This window comes from Muntiacus reevesi, chromosome 6, assembly GCF_963930625.1.
Source record: "Muntiacus reevesi chromosome 6, mMunRee1.1, whole genome shotgun sequence".
Lineage (NCBI taxonomy): Eukaryota > Metazoa > Chordata > Mammalia > Artiodactyla > Cervidae > Muntiacus > Muntiacus reevesi.
The window spans coordinates 47477628-47495887 of NC_089254.1; the positions used below are offsets into that span (position 1 = coordinate 47477628).

Consider the following 18260-nt stretch of genomic DNA (forward strand, 5'->3'; position numbering starts at 1 on the left):
TATCTTTCCCTAGAGAACACTTGGATATACGTGCAAAAAGGCACAAACACACATTGAAGGTAGCAACATTTCTAATTAAAAAACCAAAAAGAAACAAACATGTCCGAGGGAAAAGGAATCATAAATTAAATCTATCTATTGGTTCTGAGAACTACCATGTAGTATTTTAAAAGAAAGAGGTAAATTTATATATATATATATGGAAAGATCTCAAGGATATAATGTTGATTGGGGGGAAAAAACCAACATCTACAGGTATGTAAATGCAGAGAACTAGAAGTCACCATATGTGAAAGTCAACTCAGTCGTGTCCCACTCTTTGCGACACCACGGACTATACAGACCATTAAATTCTTCAGGCCAGAATACTGGAGTGCGTACCCGTTCCCTTCCCCAGGGGATCTTCCCAACCCAGGGATCGAACCCTGGTCTCCAACCCAGGTCTACAACATTGCAGGCGGATTCTGTACCAGTTGAGCCACAAGGAAAGCCCAGAAGTCACCATATAGTGACTGGTTTTTAATTACTCCCTGAAAACGATTAGCTAATGTGTGACGTTTAAATTTATGATTATGTGTAATTTAACATGAATAGTAGCACTCACAATGTCTTTGGAAGGATACCCAAAAAATCAGCAACACTCAAGTTATTGACTTCAATAGGAGAACCGAGTACCTGAGGACCTGGAAGCGGAATTTCCTCTATGTAACTCTCTAATCCTTCATATATTTGAACATTCTAACTGTAGTTATCTATAGGAAAAGTAGTTTCATTAAAATATAATCTGAAGTCAAACGATAAATGAGGTCAATTTCGAGCGAAAACTTATACAAATATAAAAAAAATGTGACTACTATTAAAACTGATTGGGAAGATCCCCTGGAAAACGAAATGGCAACCCACTCCACCATTCTTGCCTGGAAAATCCTACGGACAGAGGAGGCTGGCGGGCTACAGTCCACAGGGTCACAAGAGTCGCACACGACTTAGCAACTAAACCACCACCACCACCACCACCACCACTATTAAAACTGAAGTGTTAAGCGCTAGGAGCGCAGAGAGAGTATCCTAAATCGGGGTGGGGGTGGGGGTGGGGGTGGGGCCGGGGCCGAGAATTCAAAGCTGAGGTAACTCTTGAACAGAGAAATTGAATGTCCTACTTTTTCACTTCTGGAGCGCCCAAGGGCCCTGAAATCCAGTCCCGTGTTTATTTTCCAGAGTTGGACCCTAAATTGTCACCAAGAGACTGGGGGAAGCCAGAAAAATCTACCAGGAGAGCGAAGGGACGCATCATAAAGCCCTGCGGCACCGGATTCGCGAAAATTCAGTCAGCCGGAGTTTCCTATTCCCACTCTCGCCTCAGGGCCGGCCGGGCCGCCCCTCGCGCCTTCCCGCGACGCTTACTGGACAGTATACGATTGACACAGTCACTCACCAATCGCCGCTCTGCTATAGGGGTTCTCTGGCCCTTACCGGGTTCTTTGGTCCCCGGGGCGAGATACGACCTCTGTGCGTCGACGTCAGCGTGTTGACGTCATAGGCCGGGTACTCTAGGAGGTCCTGGGGCGACAGTACGCGGGCGGTGGGCTACGTGACTTCTGCAGGACAAGATTTCTGGTCCCGCCCCGCCGAGCCCCGCCCCTCCGCCGGCAGAGACTGCCGCGGGCGCAGCCACAGAGCCGCGGTCTCCCGGCCAGCCTGGGGCGGCCGGCCCGGAACCACCCGATGAGGTAGGCTGGGTTTCTGGTCACTCTATTTGACAGATTGGAAAACTGAGTCATCGGGACCAGATGATTTGCCCGGGGCTCACTGGAGACCCGCGAACGGAGGCCAGAACCGAGCATCCCGGCTTGTTTGTACGGCCCTCGCTGTCCTCTGGAGAGGAGGAGGGGCTTGGCGGGCTTGTTTATAATGGGTACAGAAGTGAAGTTGCAGATTGCGGAGCCCCTTTTCATCCAAGGTTTGGGTGGACATTCAGGGGATGGATGCTAGTAGAGAGGTCTCCATTCCTTCATCCTAAGCAGCCTTCGGTGAAATCAAGCCCTCTGCTGGCCCCTTGGGCCCTCCATAGTGACCAAGAATGGTGACTAGGCTGATGCGTGGGCTATAGGAACAAGGTCGGTTACTGACCTCTTTTTTTTTTTTTTTTTTCCCATTAAGGAAAGCTGTGTTCCAAACAAAATTTAAAAATTAAAGCACAAGTCACGAATGTTCTGGCTCTGGTTTCAGTTCACTGCTTTGCTCACTCATGGGTATCTGGCCATATTTTGAAATCTCAGTAGCATGCTTATTTTTTGGTTTAGGATTAGAGAGGGATTTTTTTTTCTTTCCTTTAGTTCAAAGATGAGTTAACATTGTGGAACTTTTCTTATTCTCTTAAAGTGCCAATTGATCTTCATGTCATTTGTCTTCTATTTCACAGATGGAATTACTGAATTCATCACTTGACTTAGTAGTAGCTTGGATAAGCTTAGCTAGGTAACAAAATAACAGGTCAAACCTCTCCATACAAATACTGGAATTAGTTTATCTCAGAATTCTTTGTGGAGAAGAGTTCTGAAAGGTAATTCACATATTTATATTCCATCTACCCATACATCCTCATGAAACAAAACATCTTAGGATACCTAAGATGCTTTATTTATGGGTTCTAATAAGGTGGGGCATAATTCATGCTCATAAAGTAAAAATGTGTACTGTATAATATATGTATCCATATATAATGTTTTGTATTGTCATGAAGAATTCATTGTCTTTAAATCTTTCTGTCTCAGACATTGACCTTTAAGAGTGCATTATTGCATAAAACTGCATTGAAGAAATGAAATTAAAACTGCTTCAGGGGACTTTTCCTTACTAAGGTTCACAGAAGAATGGTTATTATCATTTGACTTTAGTCTTTGGACAAATTTATCTGATGATCGCCTCATCTCTGCCTCATCTTATGCTTTGTTTTAGATGTTGAGGATTGAATGTGGAAACCTTTAAATAATAGTCTTGCTCTCAAGACCTTCCATTTTGATGGAGATACTATAAATATATAAACAAAAATGACAATTTTAGATAATGATAAATGCTAGAAAAGAAATTACCAGGGGCTGGAGCACGACTGGGATGTGGGAGGAAATTTAGATATGGGTGGTCAGGAAAGATTTCCTTGAGGAAGTTTGGAGATCTGAATGTTTAGAATGAGTCAGCCATGGTAAGATCTGCTGGAAGTTTCCAAGCAGCAGTGACAGTGCAAAGGAGCTAAAGGAAAAAGAAGCTTGATATGTTCCAGGGATAGAGGAGAAGTTGTGTGGCTGGAGTCGGGTATATTTAGGGGAGAATGAGGTGGGAGGACAAAAGCGAGGGAAGTGGCACTCAGAGGTGGGCAGGATTGTGATCATCTCAGTCCCGTGTGGGAATTCCAGGCAAAGAATTGTCAAAGCTCTCTTCATTTTTCTTAGGGACATTCATATAATGCTAACCTAGCTTTCTGCTTTATATTGGTTATGAAATCATTGTAGTAAATCACTATATGTTTTTTCACCAGTGGTCCTCTTTCTTAATGGAAAAATGTCTTCTTCCCTCGAGCACTGTGTCCCACACTGTTTCTTTCCTGTTAATTGTTACTATGTGCAGTGCTCTGAGCCTTTACTTATCTTCTGCTTCCTGCTTTGATCCTTCTTACTCCCAACTGCTAGTCCTCTCCAGTATTTATGTGCCAGGCATTCAATCCCTGCTCTTCTCCAGGCTAAGTTCTTGGAAACTGCTTTGTCAAATGGATTCCTCTTCCCCATTAGAACTTATCTTACTGGTCAGAGACTTCATGTCTGCCTTTATTTAGTGCCTACAGTATACAAGATGCATTATATACTTTCTGAGTCTTCTTTCCTATTGCAAAGGTAAATGTTATCCTTTCTTGATAGAAGAGGACACTTCTGCATAAGGCTACCACCTGATACTGAGGGAGCCCAGGTTTGAACACTCCAATTAGTCTGCCATTGAAGCTTGATCCGTGATATGAAGCTTGATACCTCCCTGAATGTATTACAACAACTCTCTACTCTGAAATTAATATTTTATGAAATAGCACTCTAGAGATCATGATTCAATCCTCTTAGTTTAAAGGTGAGACTGGGGAAGCCTATTCAGTGCTTTTCGAGACCGAACTGGCATCAGATTCTCATCCTACTAATTTTCAGCCTGATGTTTTTTCTGCTGTACTTAAACTCCATGGACATTCCATCACAAGGGGTTTTGGTATATAGAGAAATACAATATTTCAACATCATGAACTTACTGTCCATAAACTCATACAAAGCTTCTTTTAAAAAGATGAGACAGTGCTTCTGCTTGGGGTAAAATAGCCCCTTGATAGTGATGGTGGTGATTTAGTCACTAAGTCTTGTCCGACTCTTGGGACCCCATGGACTGTAGCCCACCAGGCTCCTCTGTCCATGGATTTTTCCAGGCAAGAACACTGGAGTGGGTTGCCATTTCCTTCTCCAGCGGATCTTCCAGACCCAGGAATTGAACCCTGGTCTCTTGCATTGCAGGCAGATTCTTTACCAACTGAGCTATGAGGGAAGCCCCAAAATAGCCCCTTACTGTATTTTAATTCACCTTTTCAGCAGTGAGCAGGTGTAAACTTTCTTTGTGAACCTTGGTTTTCCTAGTAGAAAATTGCTTCAAAATGACTTTAAAATTTACAGTTCAACCTCACAAATCTTTGTAGGGAGTTTACAATGTGTTGTTTTCCCGGCTTTAACTGTTTACTTAGAATTATGGGAACATCACTGAGCATTTTCTGGTTCATAGTTTCTGTTGGCAAGTAGGGTTTCTTCCTATAATTGAGGAAGCTGTTGGGCCAGCTCAGGGATACAGCTTCTCTTTCTTAGTAATGCATTATCATTTTTAAAAATGAGTCAAAACTCATGTCTAAATTATATTGTTGAAAAGGGGATCACTTTCTTTCTACGATTTAAAAATACCCATTCTTTATTTCTAAAGTTTGCTTATTTTATTAATTATGATTGGGCTATAACTGGTGAATTATAGTAAATTAACAAATAGCTGAATTTACTTTATGATAGCTTTTTTACTCTCCTGTAAGTGACTCAGATGGTAAAGAATCTGCCTGCAATGCTGGAGACCTGGGTTTGATCCCTGAGTTGGGAAGACCCCCTGGAGGAGGGCATGGCAACCCACTCCAGTATTTTTGCCTGGAGAATCCTATGGACAGAGGAGCCTGGTGGGCTGTAGTCCATGGGGTCGCCAAGAGTTGGACACGACTGAGTGACTAAGCACAGCACAGTAACTTAATGGTGATCAACTTTTCTGTTAGTCAAATCAGAATAATGTTACTGGAATTAGTTTGTGCAGCTGACTTCTACCTCCTGAAGGTCCAAGCTGGCATAATTTGGCCTCAGATTACAGTGCTGTCCTTCCACCATGAACCCAGTGCCCCAAACTGGACTCCTGGCCATTCCAGCTTCAGTGCCATTGCTTGTGCCCTGCCTGCAGCCCGAGATGCGTTCTACGTAAACAAATGCAGCCAAAGTTCTGCCTGTGCCACGGTGTCCGTCTGTGCTCCTTTCTCAACGAGCGGTTTCCTTTGTCGCTTAACGGAAGCCTTCTCTTTGACAGCACTTCTGGTAGTCTTGCTCTGTGATGCAGTTTACCAATCTGGATATCTTTGGTAGTGTACTATATTGTACGTGGGTGTTCAAATATATGTTAACTTGAAAAAAAAAAAAGAAAGAAAAAAAAACCAAAAACAAATATATGTTAACTTGAGCTTAAAAGAGATTTAACAATTCGTTTTAGACTTGAAAAGTTATGTGTTTTTTTTTTTTTTTGGTAAATGATAGAGCCCTTTGGTTAAGTTTAGCAACTTCACTTTCACTTTTCACTTTCATGCGTTGGAGAAGGAAATGGCAACCCACTCCAGTTCTTGCCTGAAGAATCCCAGGGACGGGGGAGCCTGGTGGGCTGCTGTCTATGGGGTCGCACAGAGTCGGACACGACTGAAGTGACTTAGCAGCAGCAGCAGCAGCCTTTTTAGATTTACGAACTTTTATTACCTTACCTTTGCTAGAAGCATCTTTAATGCTTTTCTTGGCTTTGATTCAGCAGAACTTCTTTCCTGTTACAGTTAAGGGTCTGACTGCTACAGTTACCAAGGGGTCCCTTGAGAGCAACTCAGATGTTTGGGCTGTAAGTATTGAAGGCACATTGTTGCAAATAAGAATCCATGTTTTCTGTGTTTATGGTTTTGGGAAAAAGATAACAGCAGTTCCACTTTTTAATAGTGACTGAGAAAACTGAAGCCCAGAGGACCGGTCAGAGATTCCTACAGTGCTGGGCTACGGAGCTTGATCAGCACTCTTGGTTCACGGCAGCGGGGGCTGGCACTCGTTCTGATGTCCTACCACAGAATTCCTGGTAGCCTCTTAAGCGTATTTCAGCACAGCTGAGGCCTTTCTGGATTGTTTGACTTGCTTGGCTAGTGAGCTGCCCTACATCTGGAAGACACCTCTTATTGTGACTCCAAGTCAAAGCAGGAACTCTGTCCAAGGATCCCCAACTGAGCTGTTTAAGCCCACGGGATCTTCCTGGGCAAGTGTTGGCTGGTATCTGGTTTGGTAGGATCTTTAGTTTAAAGCCTCTTTCTTGGGGCTTTCCTGGTCATCCAGTGGTCAAGACTTGGAGCTTTGATGGTAGGGGACATGGGTTCAATCCCTGGCTCGGGAACTAAGATCCCACATGCTGCTCAGGGCAGCCAAAAAAGGTAAAATAAAAATTAATTAATAAAATAAAAAAGCAAAACCTTTCTCTTCTACTTCCCCTCTCATCACAGTTTTCTAAAAAATATCTTGGGGTTAATGGGCATCCTCTGTATTAAACTAGGAGCTGGAGGAAATTCAGTCTGGTGCCTTCTAAGTTGCAGTAATCACCAGTTTCTGTGTCCCATGTTTTCCAGGACAGTTTACTTTTCTGACACTGTGCATTGTTGCTCACTAGAGGATGTTCTTGTTTACTTTTTGTTTTAGGAAAATATATTTTCATGGTTCTTTAATTGATTAATGACCTGCTGAATGAATGAAATAGAACCAGGGAATTTCAAGTACATTTCCCTATTTGTTAAATTCCTCCAAGGTAGCAGAAGGATGCCTTGAGAAATTAAGAGTTTTCTCCAGCTGAGGTGGGAGCCCCAGCTAGAGCTTGCTTCTGTTATTACTGATAATAACTGAGAGGGCTTCCTCTCTGTCAGGTGGTATTTTAAATGCTTTATGTCAGGATTTGGTATCCTGAGCACTGTTGATATTTTGGGTTGGATAATTTTTTTGTGTTGGGGGCTGTCCTATGAGTTGTAAGGGGTTTAGCAGCATACCTAGGCTCTACCCCGCTGGATACCAGTCCCACCTCCCCCCAGTGGTGACAACCAAAAATGTCTCCAGTCTTTGCTATATGTTCTGGAGTGAATGAGCAGAGTCCTTGCCCCCACAGGCACCTAAAGAACCACTGCTTTACTAAACTAATTTATTCCTCTCAATAACCCTCTACGATGGGTCGTATTATTGTCTTCATTTTGTGGAGGGAGAACCTGAGGCATGGAATGGGTTAAGTGACTTGTCCAGGATTACACAAGTAGTAAGCAGTCATAGTGGATGTGAAACTCGCCAGTGATCTTTGTGAACTCTGGCCCTGTGCAGCCAGCGGACTGGCCACAGACTGTTAGGGACCCAAAGACTATGCAAGTTCAGCTCAGTTCAGTCGCTCAGTCGTGTCTGACTCTTTGCGACCCCATGGACTGTGGCACGCCAGGCCTCCCTGTCCATCACCAACTCCCAGAGTTTACTCAAACTCATGTCCATTGAGTCGGTGATGCCATCTCATCCTCTGTCATCCCCTTCTCCTCCCACCTTCAGTCTTTCCCAGAATCAGGGTCTTTTCAAATGAGTCAGTTCTTCGCATCAGGTGGCCAAAGTATTGGAGGTAAATCAGGGGACAAAACAAAAGCCAGTAGGACCAAACAGGGCTGTAAGTGAGGTGGCCGAGTGAACTGGGAAGCATTGCCAGAACTGCCTCTTTTTCAAGAGAAACTAGAGATTTAGATTTTAGTTGTGTGAAAAATGCTTACCTTTTAACATTGGCAGTTAATCTAGTGATGAAAAACATCATGCGAGCCAGGAGACAGACAAGCAGTATCACTTATGTATGGACAAGGTTTGGTCCCAGGCCGTCAGTTTGTGTTCTTTTTTGTGGAGACTTAGCAGCATTGTGATATCATAGAGAATGGTATACTCATTTGATTAAAAGCACAGATATAGATTCTACGTGGAGGGCGAAAGTTTTCACTTCTTGGATGTCTCTGGAAATAAAGATGGGTGGGGTGGTGCTTCTAGACTAGAGGTAGGTGTCTTTTTTTTTAAGCCAAAAGAGTGTGAGAATTAGGCTGGCCAGTCCATCACACTTGGAAGTTTTAATGCTCCGCTGCTCAGCACAGACTCAGTTTGAAAGTTCTGTACTTTGTCCTCCAGCAGTGTCACCAGTAACTATTGTTTTTAGTGACTTCTGCTGTACTGGTGCTAAAGGCAATATCATATAGGACAACAAGGCAGCATCAATTCTGGAATTCAATATCCTGGAGAAGTGAACCACAGCCATACCTCAGTCTTTTGACAGCCAGTAACCAATGGAGTCCAGTTTAAGCCTGTAGGAAAAGTCCAGGCTGTCTGCCTGTTTGAGTAACAGTTGGACTTCTCCGGCCTTTGTAGCCTTTTCCGTGAGCCCATGTGCTTTCGTACCCCTGCTCTAGGTGTGCAAGCGACCTCCTGCTCTCACACTATCTGTGCATGGCCTTGGGATCTGCCCTGCACCTCCTCACATGGGCCCCTCTGAGACTGTGGGCAGCCCAGTCTCCTGGAAGTGCTCCTGCTTCTCCTCTGGTTTTAATTTAATCTGCCTCTTCCTTGCTGGATGTCACCTTTTCGTTTCTTTTGAAGCCATATGTTTTCTTTTAGGCTAGTAGGCTAGTTTTTTTTTTAATCAATCTTTTTTCTGGCCATAAGAACCTAAAGTTCTGTCCTTTAGTGTTACAACCGTCTTAGACTTAGATTTCTAATTATTTGTATAACTGCTTTACCTCCTCTATAAAATTATATTTTACTTGAGTATCAGTTCAGTTCAGTCGCTCAGTCGTGTCCGACTCTTTGCGACCCCTTGAATCGCAGCACACCAGGCCTCCCTGTCCATCACCAACTCCTGGAATTTACACAAACTCATGTCCATCGAGTCAGTGATGCCATCCAGCCATCTCATCCTCTGTTGTCCCCTTCTCCTCCTACCCCCGATCCCTCCCAGCATCAGGGTCTTTTCCAGTGAGTCAACTCTTTGCATGAGGTAGCCAAAGTATTGGAGTTTCAGCCTCAGCATCAGTCCTTCCAGTGAACACCCGGGACTGATCTCGTCTAGGATGGACTGGTTGGATCTCCTTGCAGTCCAAGGGACTCTCAAGAGTCTTCTCCAACACCATAGTTCAAAAGCATCAATTTTTCAGCACTCAGCTTTCTTTATAGTCCAACTCTCACATCCATACATGACCACTGGAAAAACCATAGCCTTGACCAGACGGACATTTGTTGTCAAAGTAATGTCTCTGCTTTTTAATATGCTATCTAGGTTGGTCATAACTTTCCTTCCAAGGAGTAAGCGTCTTTTAATTTCATGGCTGCAGTCACCATCTGCAGTGATTTTGGAGCCCCCCCAAAATAAAGTCTCTCACTGTTTCCGTTGTTTCCACATCTATTTGCCATGAATTGATGGGACTGGGTGCCATGATCTTAGTTTTCTGAATGTTGAGCTTTAAGCCAACTTTTTCACTCTCCTCTTTCACTTTCATCAAGAGGCTTTTTAGTTCCTCTTCACTTTTGGCCATAAGTGTGGTGTCATCTGCATATCTGAGGTTATTGATATTTCTCCCGGCGATCTTGATTCCAGCTTGTGCTTCTTCCAGCCCAGTGTTTCTCATGATGTACTCTGCATATAAGTTAAATAAGCAGGGAGACAATATACAGCCTTGACATACTCCTTTTCCAATTTGGAACCAGTCTGTTCGTCCATGTCCAGTTCTAACTGTTGCTTCCTGACCTGAATATAGGTTTCTCAAGAGGCAGGTCAGGTGGTCTGGTATTTCCATCTCGTTCAGAATTTTCCACAGTTTATTGTGATCCACACAGTCAAAGGCTTTGGCATAGTCAATAAGACAGAAATAGATGTTTTTCTGGAACTCTTTTGCTTTTTCTATAATTCAGCGGATGTTGGCAATTTGATCTCTGGTTCCTCTGCCTTTTCTAAAACCAGCTTGAACATCTGGAAGTTCACGGTTCACGTATTGCTGAAGCCTGGCTTGGAGAATTTTGAGCATTACTTTACTAGTGTGGGAGATGAGTGCAGTTGTGTGGTAGTTTGAACATTCTTTGGGATTGCCTTTCTTAGGGATTGGAATGAAAACTGACCTTTTCCAGTCCTGTGGCCACTGCTGAGTTTTCCAAATTTGCTGGCATATTGAGTGCAGCACTTTAACAACATCAGCTTTCAGGATTTGAGCTAGGTCAACTGGAATTCCATCACCTTCACTAGCTTTGTTCATAGTGGTGCTTTCTAAGGCCCACCTGACTTCACATTCCAGGATGTCTGGCTCTAGGTGAGTGATGACACCATCGTGATTATCTGGGTCGTGAAGATATTTTCTGTACAGTTCTTCTGTGTATTCTTGCCACCTCTTCTTAGTATCTTCTGCTTCTGTTAGGTCCATACCATTTCTGTCCTTTATCGAACCCATCTTTGCATGAAATGTTCCCTTGGTGTCTCTAATTTTCTTGAAGAAATGTATAGTCTTTCCCAGTCTGTTGTTTTCCTTTATTTCTTTGTGTTGATCACTGAGGAAGGCTTTCTTATCTCTCCTGGCTATTCTTTGGAACTCTGCATTCAAATGGGAATATCTTTCATTTTCTCCTTTTACTTGAGTATAGGGATCAGTCTTTCCCATCTCACTTTTCCCCACAACATCTAGTGGAGTGTTTTCCATGGGTAGATGCTTCATACATTTCAGTTTATTCACAGGGTCCTGGTAGGCTCCCACTCATAGAGTGATTTCTTCCTTTTTTTCACGTATGTTTGTATGTTTATCTAGTGTGTTGTTAGAGTGGCTTCACTAAATAGAATTCAAAGTCGGAACGAAGAAGTGATGACCAAATTAATTTGGGAAGGTTGGACTATTTTTATTAATTCCATTGTCAATGCTAGAAATCAGAGATGAAATATTCTTCATTTATTGATGTTGGAACTCCAGACATCTGTGTAAAGTTGGCTAACTTTAGGTAGCATGTACCCAGACTCCAAACTTTTATACAGCAATATTTGTAAACAAATTTATAATAACAAACAAATGCCTAACAAACACATGGCCAGGTATTTCCCTAGGTGCTAAGGATACAGAAGTGTCTTCTGGGGCCTTTGGTATAATACTGAGGATAAGACATGTAAACAATATGTAAAATTGTATGAAAGATTAGAAGTGCTGGTAAAGAGAGATAATCTCTCAGTGGGATCAGACAAGATTTCATTGAGGAAGTGGTACTTAAGCTTCCTTGAACAATGAATAGGCTTTCATAGCTGTTAATTGTTTAGCAGTTGCAGGAAAAGGCACTCCAGGCTGGAGGATGAGGACAAAGACAGTGACAGTGCAAACCACCTTGTGTACAAGGAAACCAACCATAGTTAGTCCGTCTAGAGCTCTGGGTGTGAGGAAATGGAGTTTTGAGCAGAGGGAGGAAGCGGTTCCTTCAGGCTTTCATTTTAGAAAAACTAGCATGATTCCAGTATGGAGAATGTTTTGGAGACAAGTAGACTGAATTACTGGAGTAATGTGGATAAACGCTGTCTGGGAAAACCACGGAATAGATTGATGAGAGCTATCGAGAGGAATGACATGGTCATCAATTAAAAGTGTAATGTTTTAAGGATGGAACCAGCAGAAGAATCAAGTTTAACACGTTCTCTTAACTATGAAAGCTTAAGTATGAGATCTTACTGATTATTACTGGCTAATTTTTCTTACCTTAAGCATTTTTGATGTATGTACAGGTGTGTATATGTGTGTGTGTGTATATATATATTATACATCAATATCAATATTTTTAAGTCATTCTTAAATTTTTCTTTTTGATTTTGTAATTGTTTATCTTTTTAAATTATTTGAGAGCAGGTTTTGTTTTGAGACATGATAATTTCAGACCTTTATTGAGAACCTTGTGAGCTTAAAGAGGTCTTACTTTAGTGATGTCCTCTCCCTCTGTAAACATATGCTCCCAGTCCATTCTTACCGTTAGGCTGCAGTTCAAACTGTTTTATTACTGTATCAGCTAGCTGTTGTATTGAGTCTTATAATTAGTGGTCCTTGTTTATGTGATCCTGTTTTCTGAAGCACAGGTTAGGTTGATAAAGTCATCTGATGCTGATCTCTTAAGGCTCTGTTTTACTTTGTGATCTCCTAAAAAGTCTGATGAAGAAAGAGGAAAGGCTACTGGTGCTTTTTTAAATCTCACTATCAAGATTTGAGATTTCCTTATAAGTCACATGCACCCAAGCTTTGAACCTCAAATCTTGACTTACAGTAGAGATTAGTAATTTTTTAAAGAACTATGTTTACCCGTGTGTCAGAGTAACAAAGAAATAGCACATGTAACTTCCACCTATTGGTAGGTATTCCTGGGCAGGCATATAAGCGGCACAGCCTTTTACCGACTTGGTATAGTTTGTGAGATGGGAAGCTGGCCTGGGATAACTCCAGGGACAGTTGATGCCATGTCTTTTCTAGTATTGCTGTTAGCGTGTCATTTCTACCTGCCATAGAGCCACTACAGGAGCAGTGAGTGGAAGAAGACGGCTCTGAAAGCTGGAGTGACGCCTGGGGGAACCCTTACCCTTCCAGAGGCGTCTTGTGCCATTGAATAAAGAGGAAATGCCGCTTGCTTCCAAATACCCGCCTTGGCTTTGCTGTCTGATCGTCAGCTGGCTACATGGGATTTAGCTCTTGTTTTTTCTGCCTTTGAGAAGGCTTATGAAGAATGTGTGATGAACACGTTTTTAATTCTAGTCTTTGAGATTGAGAAAGACAGTTACTAAAACAAATTTATGTCTTTAGCTGCCTTCCTTTGACTCCTAGGATAGCAGTGAACTCAGTGCCTTGAGATACTGATTTTCAGATCTAGATCAGTAAGATCATGAGTCCACTCTGAGAATTGAAAACATTTGTTTGAAAATTGCTTACGATAAGTACTTAAGTGGCATTCAAAGCAGAAAGATGTCCTTACATGCATTGAAATGTATTTCAAGTTTCTTAACTGAGGGAGCTTCGTCTGTCTAGATAGTAATATGACTGTTGATTCCATTATTGCCAAAGCTGGCAACACATCCCTAAGAGGAAGTTTTACATATTCATGAGAATATATGCACTAAGGAGCAACATGTTTCCTCTGAATTACTGTCTGCTGATGATTGACTGGTTGACAGTAATGATGAGGTCAAAATTGGGAAAAATAGTGGTAACTCCATAATAATCATTAGATATTTTATAACTGATCTATTTTGATTTTTTTTTTCCTCCAAAAAGTTGTTTTTGTCTTTTTTAAATAATGTGAAAATGCCACGCGAAGGTTTGAACCAGAGGCCCCTCCAGGGGCCAGCCCGGAGTGGAGAAGGGGAGACACGAGATGGTGGGGGTCCAGGTCCCCGAAGCCTGCGGCCCCTGTCTGGGGCTGGGAGGGGGTAAGGAGGGGCCTCCGCTGTGCAGAGGGGCTCCAGGCCCGAAAGAGTTCAGTTCAGTTCCAAGAAAGGCGGCTCTCCAGGGAGGGGCAAGGGGTTTCCTGCCTCATTTGGCATCATATTTTGATTTTTTAGGAAAGGTTAAAGTAGCCTTAGTTCTTCTGGGAGAAGAAAAAGTTTTGGAAAATGATAGGTAATCAGCAACCAAAAAAAAAAAAAAAATCAGCAGTCTTTGACTTGTGGAAATGACTAACTCATGAAGAAAAATAAGGTTATGTGTAACTTCTGTGATTGGGAAGATTAAGGCAGAGGAGTTTCTGGGTCAGCTCTGGAAAAAATATTTGAATGTAGAAGTTAGAACTCAATCTCAAAAAGGGGAACAAGCTGTAAAGTCAGTCAGAGCACCAGAAGAGATTTGTAAGGAGGAGAACTAGATGTTGGAGGGAGATAGTTATGGACAGAGCTGGAGGAAGGCAGTTATGGTGACTTTTTTGTTCCAGTTATTCTGGGCCACTTGATAGCAGCTTCTGAAAAAATGAGAGAAAAATAAAATATTCTTGTTTGTGTGTGTGTGTGTGAGAGAGAGAGAGAGAGACTTTTGAAAAGTGATGAGATATAGCTATAACATTTCAACCATCTGACTCAGCCAGTGCTGGTGATGTAACTGACTGTTGAGTTGTTGAGCCCTGCAGGCTGGTGAGCTAACAACATACCCCACCTAATGTGACTTTGATTACTATGTGGCATAGTGCCACTTTGTCAACTTGTGATCCTTAGTAGAACAGATATACATTGTCAAAGACCTTCCTCTGTCCAGCTGACTCATCCTCCCCTGGACCAAGCAACATCCTAGTGACATGTTTATTATCAAGAGTATATACTTGATTTCTTTCCCTTCTCTTCGATCACCCCCTTGTAATATTTATATATATACCTCCTTGACTGGGGCTTCCCAGGTGGCTCAATGGGTAAAGAATCTGCCTGCAACGCAGGAGACGTAAGAGATGCAGGTTCACTTCCTGAGTCAGGAAGATCCCCTGGAGGAGGACATGGCAATCCACTCCAATATTCTTGCCTAGAGAATCCCATGGACAGAAGAGCCTGGTGGGCTTTAGTCCATAGGGTCGCAGAGTCAGACATGACTGAAGCGACAGCACGCTCACCTGCACTCTGTGACTATTTGGAAGTTTTTCTGAGAGCAGAGAAAAATTGCATTACCTTTTGGGAGTTTTACATTTTGTAGATGTTCAATGATTATTATTTAATAAAATGAGAACTCTTAGAGGACTTAAATTAAGATTTAAGTGAGAATTTAAATAGAAATTGAGATGGTTGGATGGCTTCACTGACTTGATAGACATGAGTTTGAACAAGCTCTGGAGTTGGTGATGGACAGGGAAGTCTGGCGTGCTACAGTTCATGGGATCGCAAAGAATCAGACACGACTGAGTGACTGAACTGAACTAGAGGATTTATATAGGCCCACCTCATAATTATTTTCTGTTCTACAAATAGATGCACTTTCTTTGTTTTTTATCCCTCCCCCTCCTCTTTTATGGAGAGAAGGGAGACTATTCTAATTTCTGTTATATCTCATGGCTGTTAACAACCTCCATCTACATTCTGTTGAGTCCCAAATTTCTTTTTCTAACTCAGACCTCTCCCCTGAACTCCTGACTCATACCCTACTGCTTGCTTTTATTTTCACTTAGATATGAATAAGTATCTTACACTCCACACTGCACTGATGTTCTCGCTCAGAGTTGCCCTTCCTCCAGCTTCACCTTGTAGTAAATAGTGAGTCCCCCCCTCCATCTCCTCAGGCTGTAAGTCTGGCAGCTGACTTCTAGTCCTCTCCTTGTCCTGTATCCCATACCCAATCCATCCCTTACTGATCTGGCTTTGTATTTGGAACCAACACCATCACCACCCTTGTCTACTAAGCTATGTCTTCTCTCTCCTGAATTACAGCCACCTCCTCTCCCTGCTTCTTTGCCTCTGTCGGCCAGAGAGTCTCCTAAAGCTTAAGTTGCATCAGGCTTCTCTTCTCCTGAAAAGCTTCTGGTGTTTTCCCACCTCATTCACCGTCTTTACTGTGGTCTGTGAGGTCCTCCAAGGCTCCCCCAGGTTGTTAGCTTCTCAGCTTCTCCTGCTGCTCTCCTGTCCAGTTCTTGCAAAGCTGGAAGCTGATGCCCTGGCTGAACTCCTGCCTGGCCAGCTCCGCCCCTCCTCAGGGCCTCACCCATCCTCTTCCCTCGAGTAGCCCTGCTCTTCTTCCTGATACCTATGTAGCATCTCTTCCTTATCTCCTGCTAGTCTCTGCTCCACCTTTGTTTACCTGTAATGACTTCAGTGACATCATCCTGACCAAGCAAGCCCTTTACAGTTAGGGTTCGGGTTAGCGCTTCTTTATCCTCTGTCCCTGCCCTCTAGACGGTCAGCTCTGTTAGAGAGAGCATTCTTTCAGTTTTATTCATTGCCACATTCCCCAGTGCTCAGAGGAGGACTTGACATATTTTTGGTATTAAAAGTATATTTGTGGAGTAAATGAAGTAGATGCAGTGTATTCTTGGCAGATGCTGAATTTTCAAAAATTATCAGGTACAACTCTTAAATCTTATAGTATACATCCAGATTCAGTTTCTTAATAAATGTTTTAAATTTGCCTCATAAATTATGAAAACAATATGTATTTTCCCAGCTATTTTTAAATCTTAATTTTTTTTTCTGTTATATGTCAAATAAAAGTTCACTGATATTTTTAATATTCATATGGAAGTAGTTGCCATAAGAACAGGTTTGTTCTTGGGAGATCAGTTAGTATCAGTAAGAGGAGTGACTTAAAAACTTCATAATATACTTGTTTTCTGCTTTACTTTTTCCGAGTCATTGATGCTAATTTCTAAATAAATTTTGAGTCTTGAAACAGATTGTCAAAAAGTTAAATTCTCATTATACATACACAATTACTTTAATCTGTTGATGTTAAGAGAAATTGTTAAATGAGATGAGACTGCAAAAAATGACACAGAATTTGAATGGAGAGCCTTGAATGTGTGGAAGGGGAAAGAGAGCAGAACACATAGCAGCCAATGGTGAGCAGACTTATCAGGATGGAATAAAAGCTGTTCTTACCTCTCAGTGTAACAACTCTAGAAATATGACATTCGGAACATAAGTACAGTATTCAGAATACAACCGTGGAGTGAGTATATAGGGATATTACTATGGAGTTGGACTTCTAATTCTTGAAGAAAAGTAAGAAAAAGAAGGATGTGCAGTTGAAATGTGGGTCCCAGTGGAATAGGTCAGCTGCTTGAGTGAAACAACACGTGGTACATGATGCCGTGTGGTAGATCTGTCTCTCCCCAGTGTCTGGGAAGAGTGTGAGTACTAACGGATGGAATGAATGAAGGGTAAATTTGACTTTTAAAAGCTTACGATAAAGTAATGGCTTGTGTACATTTTCACTAAAGATCAGATCAAACTTTCGACCCCAAACCATTGTGTGATGTGCACTTTATTGTTTCATTTAATAAAGCCTTGCTGACAACAACAATAACAGAAAGACAATTATTAGATATTCGGTATTGGCTCAAAAATCCAGACAGGATGACTCCTATCTTCAGTCACATGCAGTTTAGAAGTCTGCAACCATCTCCATTTGTGTCTTGGAAATTCAGTATTTTTATTAGGGGCAGAATGATTGGGACGCCCAGAAATCTTCCGTAGGTTTTCCTTTGAGTCTGTTAGTGTGTCTCAGTTGTCGTATGTGCGCGTGCTCAGTAGCTTCACTTGTGTCCAACTCTTGCACCCTGTGGTGCAAAGATGTGTTTACAAAATCTCCATGTGTGTGTTCTCTTTTATAAAACAATTTAAGAAGTTTTCTAGGATCATTCCAGTTCCTTATTCTGCTCTCAGAGGTAGCACATACTTAAAGCTAACTTAATGATTTTTCACAGTGAGAATTTACTTTTATTCACATATAAACACACACATATGCATATATATATTCAATATACATATTGTATTTAAATATATATATGTTTATATTATACATATATGTTTGTATATACTAGATGGATTGATAGAGCAACCCCATCCCTAAACATCCTTCTATCCTTGTTTTTCTGAACTATTCAGAGGTTTAGAATTTTGTAACCAGAATACTAAACTGTAATCAGTTTTTCAGTTGTTTTTTGTAGCTTTATCTTTCGGGTTTTTAGTTTTTGTTTTATTCAGGATTCAGTCTAGTTTTGTGCATTATGTTTGATGGTTGTGGCTCTTTTTACTTTTAAGTTTGAAGAGTATCCACACCGCTTTCTTACATTTGTTTTTGTTTTTGTTTTCATCATGTTGACTTTGCTCAAGATTCAGGATAACTGTCTTGTAGAGTATCCCACATACTTTTTTGATTGTATCCTCATGGAATTTAGGTTAAACAT

General features: G+C 41.8%; 1 protein-coding gene and 1 long non-coding RNA gene across 4 annotated transcripts in view; one reads left to right on the forward strand and one right to left on the reverse strand.

Annotated features, from left to right (window-relative positions):
- LOC136171190 (uncharacterized) overlaps positions 1–1359 on the reverse strand; it is a 74992-nt gene extending 73633 nt beyond the window's left edge. For both annotated transcript variants that reach the window (XR_010663775.1, XR_010663776.1), the window contains exon 1: positions 1161–1359. This is a non-coding gene — a long non-coding RNA (uncharacterized lncRNA). The remainder of the gene's footprint in view (positions 1–1160) is intronic.
- A 164-nt stretch (positions 1360–1523) lies between these two features.
- STARD3NL (STARD3 N-terminal like) overlaps positions 1524–18260 on the forward strand; it is a 55061-nt gene continuing 38324 nt past the window's right edge. Inside the window, exons 1-2 of one of the 2 annotated variants that reach the window (XM_065939922.1) lie at positions 1524–1730; positions 6140–6201. The gene's annotated coding sequence lies outside the window, so the exon portion shown is untranslated. The remainder of the gene's footprint in view (positions 1731–6139; positions 6202–18260) is intronic. The other variant, XM_065939921.1, reaches the window with a different exon arrangement.